The sequence below is a fragment of the Hipposideros armiger genome, unplaced genomic scaffold (genome assembly GCF_001890085.2).
Source record: "Hipposideros armiger isolate ML-2016 unplaced genomic scaffold, ASM189008v1 scaffold_618, whole genome shotgun sequence".
NCBI lineage: Eukaryota > Metazoa > Chordata > Mammalia > Chiroptera > Hipposideridae > Hipposideros > Hipposideros armiger.
The window spans coordinates 708,233-716,403 of NW_017731968.1; positions in this window are offsets into that span (position 1 = coordinate 708,233).

Here is an 8,171-nt window from a genome sequence, read left to right on the forward strand (position 1 = left end):
CTCAAGAGTTTGAGCTCTGAGCAACAGCAGTTCGAGTCTAGCCCGAGCTGAGCAGCCGCTGAGCTGCCAACAGGTAGCAGGATGGCTCAGCTAAAAAAAAAAAAAAAAAGAAAAAAGAAAAAAAAATTAGATGGCAGCTTAAACATTTACATAAAATCCCAAAGGATGAAACTAATAATCTAAGAAAGCAAAACAATAAACCTATGGGTAAAGAAATATTGGGTTGTCGAAAAAGTGATGACGCATTGTTGCAATGAAAAACATAGAAAAAATACGTCATGACTTTTCCGACAACCGAACGATTAATCAGAGATAACATTAACACAGACAAAGGCAAACCGTACGATCCCCTGTGCTAAAGGAAGTCATGCTATGTGGTTTTAAGCTTCTATTGGCCAGGTCAAAGCAAGAACATAATCCTTTCCTAGGTCATTGCATCTATGAGAAAAAAGACAACAGACTTAGAATTCTGGTTGTTTCAGGATGGTTATCATATAAGAATATATTCTTGAGTAACCAAATTTTTCTTTGGTTATTTTATTTGAAACTTGGTCATTGGCTAGAATTTAAAAGAGCAAATTAAATATTTTAAGGTTATTAGTTATTATAGGAAAGGTCATAAGGGCTGTGTTTCTCTTAAAATACAATTTTAGGTAAAATAAGCTAAGCATAAATTGATAAAGGATTAGGATCAATGAAAATAAAAACTTTCAAGCATTTTTATAATTTAACAGGTGGTTGAAGACAGACTTTTATTTCTTACTGATACATATGGCAAATAATACTAACAAAAGTATACATGATAGTTCCTCATGGTGTTTATCAAAAATTCGTTTAATTTCTGGGAAGCTTCTGAATAACTTAACCCAAATGGCTGCTTTTTCGTTTCAAGTAAAAATGAAATGCTTATAGGAGGTCATATACCAGTGATGCCACTGGCCCTATATGTGTTGAATTCCTAGTTTTTATGGCTATATTGTTTTCTGAATTATTAAAAATATTTCAGGTATATATAGTTTTGACAGTTTACAACATGCATTCTTTTTTTTTTTTTTTTCTGACTAATCGTGAGAACACTATTGCACATGCACTAGCTAATTCCTCTGATTGCCCTGCGGACTTCCTTTCCAGACTCCTATCCCACCGTCTTTGGTAGCCGTGTATTTGTAGGAACCGACCCCACTCTCATATTTTATTTTGCTGTCTACTTTAAAAACAATAACCAGTGAAAATTATTGGCATGTTAAACACTTCCCAAGATCACCAATGGCCATCTCCTGTATTCCCTTCGGATCACACTGGCAAAGAGAAATTCTGCTGACTTTGTTGACATTAGGAAAATAGGAGCTGTTTTCTGTCCAAAGAACGCTGCTGTCCATCCCTCCCAACATGTCCGATTCCCCCAATGTAACTGCACGATTTCCAAGTGAAGGCTGAGCTAGCTGGGCTCTGACAACAGCGGTGGCTTGCCAGCTGAGTCAGTGACTTAGGTGATCTCTATTAAACTTCACATTTTACTGCCCCGAATTAATGGCGAGCCACAGTAACAACCTCCCCTGTCTGAATATTTGAATAGCTGGAGACACAACTACCAGCCAACAACTTAATTATGGATTTTAAAAATTGGCATTAATCTCTTCTCTTTCCTGTATATAGTCCCCTTGTAATGCCACCAGTCACAGTAAATTGCTCATTAAGCTTAAGCAATGCTATGGAATGAACGCTGTGCTCTCCAAAGTACAATTAGGGGGAGTATTATGACACAGAACAATGGAGACAATTATTTTTGAAGTTTATTAATGCTAATTAGCATATGGCATCTAAGACAGCTGCTGACACTTCATTGCTGAATACGGGAAGACTAATTAGTGTTTGATGTTAATTAGCTTCTTCTGCTTGTGCTGTGCCCTTAGACACATATGCGGTGTCACCACCGGGATATTAAAAGTCTGGCCCTGCACTCTGCGAGAGCATGATGTGGCATTTAGGAGTTTTGTCGAGCGTAAGGCATTCTTTTCTAATATATATGCCCTTAATAGATTCCACGGAAGTTTTCATAATTGGCCAGTTATTCCACTCTCCGTTCAAAACATACTAATAAAGCATAGATTTTTAAGTGCTAGCGTGAAGATGAGCCTTTAATTTATCTTTTTTTTTTTGCTTGTCCTCTGGTGAAGAAATGACTTGAAATACTAGAGATCACTAGTATAAAAAGTATTTGGTTTTAATTTATTTAAAATTCAGACTGATGTTGCTAGTGCCTATGAATTTATACTTAATCTTTTATTTATAATTGTAATTCACTAAATGAATATATCAAATATGCACACTTTTCCCGTTAACCAATTTAGTCACTTTTTTGGAGGTTTGTGATTCTTGTCCTCCTTGAACTGCAGCAAAACAGTTTTTCTTCGTTTGAAATTTGAAATAAGAATTTACCCATAAAAACGCACCTTTTGAAGATACGTTAAGACAGTAATCTAGGAAGTTTCATGTTAGTCTTAAAAACTTTCCAGGGCGCTGTTAATTTGTTTGCTTCCAGGGCTTGGGGGGCTAGAAGCGGGAGGGGGGGATGGGAAGGGAGTGTGTGACTGATATAACAATTTGCTCCAAAGTTCTTGTATTCTTGTGACAATCAGCTTTACACACATGTTGAGTAACTTTTTTTCAACCAGAAATTTCTCTGTAATAAATGAACTTCATAATTCAGTTTAGAGTATGAAGCTCTGTGAATACTAACCAGAAAGATATATTATGGCTTAAAATTGTAAAGATAATCTCTTGTTTTATTTTTGCATGGGGATTATTAATTATTTTTATGGTATTAAAAATAAAGAAATGAAACAAAGCTATCCATAGTGGAAATTGTACACTCACTTATTGACAAACTACAATATACCATATTTTGCCAGGTATAATGCACACTTTTTTTCCCCTAAATTTGTGAGGGAAAAATAAGGATGCACATTATACATGGGTAGTACTAGTTCTGAATCTATATAAATGTTTTTAATTCTTTTATTTATGCTTATGAGTTAAAAGTGTAACTCTAGAAATCAATAATGATATCTGCATGCAAAATAATACTCTAGAATATGATTATTGGTTTTGTTGAACTTATGTTGAACTTGCAATGATGAAGAGTTCTTGGCCCTCTATGATTCATAAATATCGTAAATTTGTTACTGGTACATAGTATTTCTTGTACCTTGTATCTGTTCTTGTGTTTTGTAATATTTGTTACATGAAATTTCTTGTACCATAATACGTTAAAAAATAAATGCTGAAATTCCTCTATAATACAAAAACAAGTGCCTAAATGTAAACAAATAAAAATTAAAATGGAAAATTTTTTTTCCCTGAAAGTTTGAGCAGAAAATGTGGATGTGTATTATACATGGCAAAATACGGTATTTAACATCCAATTGACTAGAAAAACATGCAAAGGACAAAGAAGGAAGAACAAATAGCAAAGAAAAAATAATTTATAAATACATTTAACATTTTAAAATACTCATTGTAGTTATTCTAGGTTGATCTCTCATTAGATTCTTTGAGTTTTGGAAAACAAGTAATATACTCATAAAATAAGTTGTCTCTTGATTCTTTCCTCCTCCTCCGTTTACAAGTTACTCTTCATCGTCTTTATCATTTTTACTTTCTTTCCCATAGAGTGAATGAAAGTTTTAAGAAAGTTCAATTCAGGAGATGAAAAATAAAAGATATAAAACTTAAATAATTGGCTGTTTAAGAACTCTGAATATTGAAACACCAAAATGCATAAATATGATTGACATAGAATAGTGAAGACATTACTGAACTTGACTCAATATATTTGTGGCATTGAGCTTCAAAGTCTTATATTTCTTATTTGCAAAATGAGAATTATTCCATTTACATAGCATATAAGAGCATGTTATCTGATTGCGTTGTTCAAGGAGATCTTGTTTCAAGGGGCTCTGTGATAATAGCCCTGGCACCCAACTTTTCCATCTGTAAAATCTTAGTGATCGTTTTCCCTGCCTGTCTTACACCAGGGAATCTAGGAAATGAAGGCTGTGGGCCAGTATTACTATGCAAATACTTGACTTGGGCTGTGCAGGATCAATAATTTACCCATAACGCTGGTAATGGCTCTCCCTCTAGTGAGAGACTCTTTCATCTCTTTCAACATGCTGGTAAGTCAGTGACCCCCAAGGTGAATATCATAAAAGATGCAAGTCAGTAGTTGTAAGGTTGTTTACAAGACTTAATACTCTCAAATTAATTCCATTAGTCTTAAATTAACTCTATTCCTCTGTTAGCATTTGGGATAGAAGGAGAGCAAAAATTATCTTAAAATAGTCTAGCTGTGAAAGGTCTAAACTAAACAAATTGCATTCTAGTTCATACATGAGCAGTGATAGAAAAGAACTACTCTTGATCCAGTTGTCTGAATTTTTAATAATTCAATTAAGACCTTTTGTCTTTACCAAGATGGCCTTCCTATTCTCTTGACTAAACTAGAAAGCATTTGCTTTAGAAAACTCTTAATGTAAATGCCCTGTCCCTTTGAGATGTGAATCTTCTCCCAGCCACTTAAGAGTTTATAACTCAGGAATGGCTTTCTCAAAGACCTAGAAGCCATCCCTTTGAAAGAAGATCTAGAAAGATAGTGCCCCTATGCCCGTCTCTTTGGAGGGTGGAAGCCCAACTCTCCAATTAGTACAATTATCATCAATTAACACACAGAGGAGTGGAATCTTTGACCATGCCCCTTCCCCCGTCCCGCAGTACTTTTCTGCTCACTCATCTCAGTTCTTAAATCTCTCCAGCCTCTTGGTTCAGTGCAGTTGAGTTTAACCTCTGTATTGCAATAGTCTTGAATAAAGTCTTCCTTGCCCGCTGAACTCTGTTCAGTGCAACTTTTCCTCGATACCCTCAAGAATTGGTCTTTATTAATAATCTTGACAGTTTGATAAGTAACAGTATCAGAAACATCCGGAGGGTATTGTCTTTGAACAATTTTTAGCAATATTACAAAAATGTATAAAGTAGGTCTATACATTAAATATCTTTAACTTTGTGAAAAATAAAATAAAATAAAATTCCAATCAATTTGAGTGTAGGAAGCTACTGTGCTGTGACTGATAAGGCTTTAATAATAATTGTTTTTTAAGACTTTGCTGTCTCAGTGATACAGGTTTGATATTGTTAAAGAAATATGCCTTTAAGAGTAATAACAAATTAAATCCAACTTTTTATTTTGCTTACCTGTCTTTGTTGGGAAACATTAGGTGACTTATTTTGCATTAGGTTGATATTTCCTGTGTCACATAGCCACATTCAGTTAAACAGCTGACCCCTAAAATGTTTTCTCGCCTTTGTTCGGCAGGCTCTGTCATTCTTCTGAGGAACCCCAAAAGATATAGCAGTTAGAACATACTATGTCTTTGCAACTAAAATTCAAAAGGTCTATTTTAATCATTATACTTTACCATGGATCAATAGCCTCCATTAAAATGATTCTTTTCTTTTTACTGACCCCGCTTTGACTGTGCTTGCAGTGAGTTACAAATCAGACCTTGCTAAAACGTATCTAATTATTTCCTTCCACTAAAACATCTAATTTAGCTAGGAGAATAATAAAGAACCTCACACACTTTTTTTCTGCCTGAATATCAGCACATTAATGACTGTAATGAGGCCACGTGCTGAGGGTTGGCGTGAACAGAAGCAATGGCAACAGTGACTTCAGGATGGTAGAACTTGTAACCATAGGCTGAGAGGGAGTGACCTGTACTTTTCAATGACCAAAACTGCTCTTGACCCTCGACTACCTCATTGCTATTGAGGCTCTTATTTTACAATATATCCTTTCTCCACACAGAACTATTTCTTTATAGCTGTATAGGACGGGCAGATAAAATCTGGGCATGAATTTGGGGAGGAAGTCATCGATACTTCTGTGAGGCGTTCTAAGGCTTATATAAATAACTACTGAGGGATGAATGGTTTCATCTGATGGGTAATTACTGGGTATCAATTCTAAACTAGTCTAGGTTTTTAATCGTTAAATCACATGTAATTGTTCTCATTGCAGCTCCTTAAGGCAAATGAGCTCTAGAAAAATTGCAAATGAAACAAAGAGAGACCAACGAAGGTGGGGTGTCAATAGATCCACTGACATATTTTTGCAAAGAAAGAAAAAAAAATCTGATGCTTACATTTCTGTACCATTCCATATGAAGTCATATTCCAAGATGATTCTAAATGCAATTAATAATTAATGCTATCTTCCAGAACTTTGACCTTATTTTGAAGCATCAAATGATTACCCTAAGGCTCCTAATTATGTTGGTTATTTATACAACTGTTGGTGACTTCCATGAAGTCCCCCAATTATGAAAGTTTTTAATTATTATAAGCAGCAAGAGCCAAGTTATCTCGGGTGTCCATGCTAATCACCCATCTTCAGAGTCTAGGGGTGTCAGGCACATAGTTTGTCCATTGAAATGTTTGTTGTATGATTAAATCAACCAACCAGTCAATCAAGAGATTTTAATTAATGAAAAGGAACACTAATCCACAACAGAGTACATATGCTCACATAAAATATATGTGTTCATGCGTATATATGACATAAATATGGGCATACGTAACACTCATATTTGTAAAATTATATTACAGCTCCGTGATTTTGTTAAAGTAATTAAGGTATACATTTAATAAAATATTTTGTCATTTAGTGCTTTTTAGGACTAGCCTAGCCTTGTAATTCAAAAATCATTTTGAATTCATGTAATCCAGATACATTTTTTACCGATTGTTTAAAATACTTTGTATTGGTTCATATTAACCTCTGTCACATTTTCTATTGAAACAAGACAAACCTAAGAAATTTGCATAAATGTGTATTTGTAATACATTTACAGTCTATGAAAAGTAAATATATTCAACATGTATGGACTCGGTGACTCTTTTTCATTCCGTGCTAGTCAAATCATGACTAAAAATGCAGTTTGAGTTATTATTGTAGATCTCATATAAAAAAATAGGGCATTTGTATATGTTAATAGTAGACTCGTTTTGATATTCCAGATGTGTAAATGATTGTGATGGTCAGGGTTAAAACAGCTATCATGATAATGTTATTAAAATGCAAGAAAACCAGATAAGCTATAATATATAAGTGACATAAATTCCTTATATGTGTGGTTAAACTATGGGATTAATTTGAAGAGTTGTTAAAAGCCTCTTATTCAATATATTTAAATATTTTGTACTTAAAAACTCAGTATTATAGTTTTTACTTTGCCTTTGCATTTTCTTTTTTATCCATCTTTATTGAGGTATAATTGACAAATAAAAATTAGATATATTTAGGGTATACAATTTGATGATTTAATATATGTATACATTATGAAATGATTACCAAAATCACGTTAATTAACACAACCATTACCTTACATAGTTACGTGTATGTTTGGGAAGAACACCTAAGAACTATCTTCTCAGCAAGTTTCAGATATACAATACAGAATTAATAACTGTATTTCCCATGCTGTAGATTAGATTCCCAGATCTTATTCATCTTATAACTGAAAATTTGTACCCTTTCAGAGATGAAATAATTAGTAAGGTCCTCCCAAAAGATGGGCTGTATGTTGAGAATATTGTAGAGAAATCACTATAAATAACTAATGTTCAGAAACATAAAAAAAAAGGTTTACAAATCCTCTGGGCCCTCACGATGATAGCAGAAGCCAATTTTGAATTTTACCAGAATCATTGGAAAGTTTTATTAATTAAACCTATTTACCTACACATGATATTTCTGAGTAAAGCAGTGTGTTTCATATCAGCAAAATCACATAGAACAACCTAGATATTCCATCCCATTTTATGCAGAGCAACCTGATTATATGTATTTTATATTAATATTTTGCCCAAAACATTTAAAATAGTTTCTGGTTAAAACCAAACCAAGCAAAACCAAAAATCTACTAACATGTAAACTTTTTATGACATGTTTACTAATGCATAATCCATTCATTTTTTTGTTTTATGATTATATGTGATTTGGTAAATACACAGTTACGGAACCACCACCATAATCAAGATAGAATATTGCCATCTCCCCAAAATGGCTCCTTGTGTCCCCCTTTGCTCAGTACCCTTCCCTCACTCAC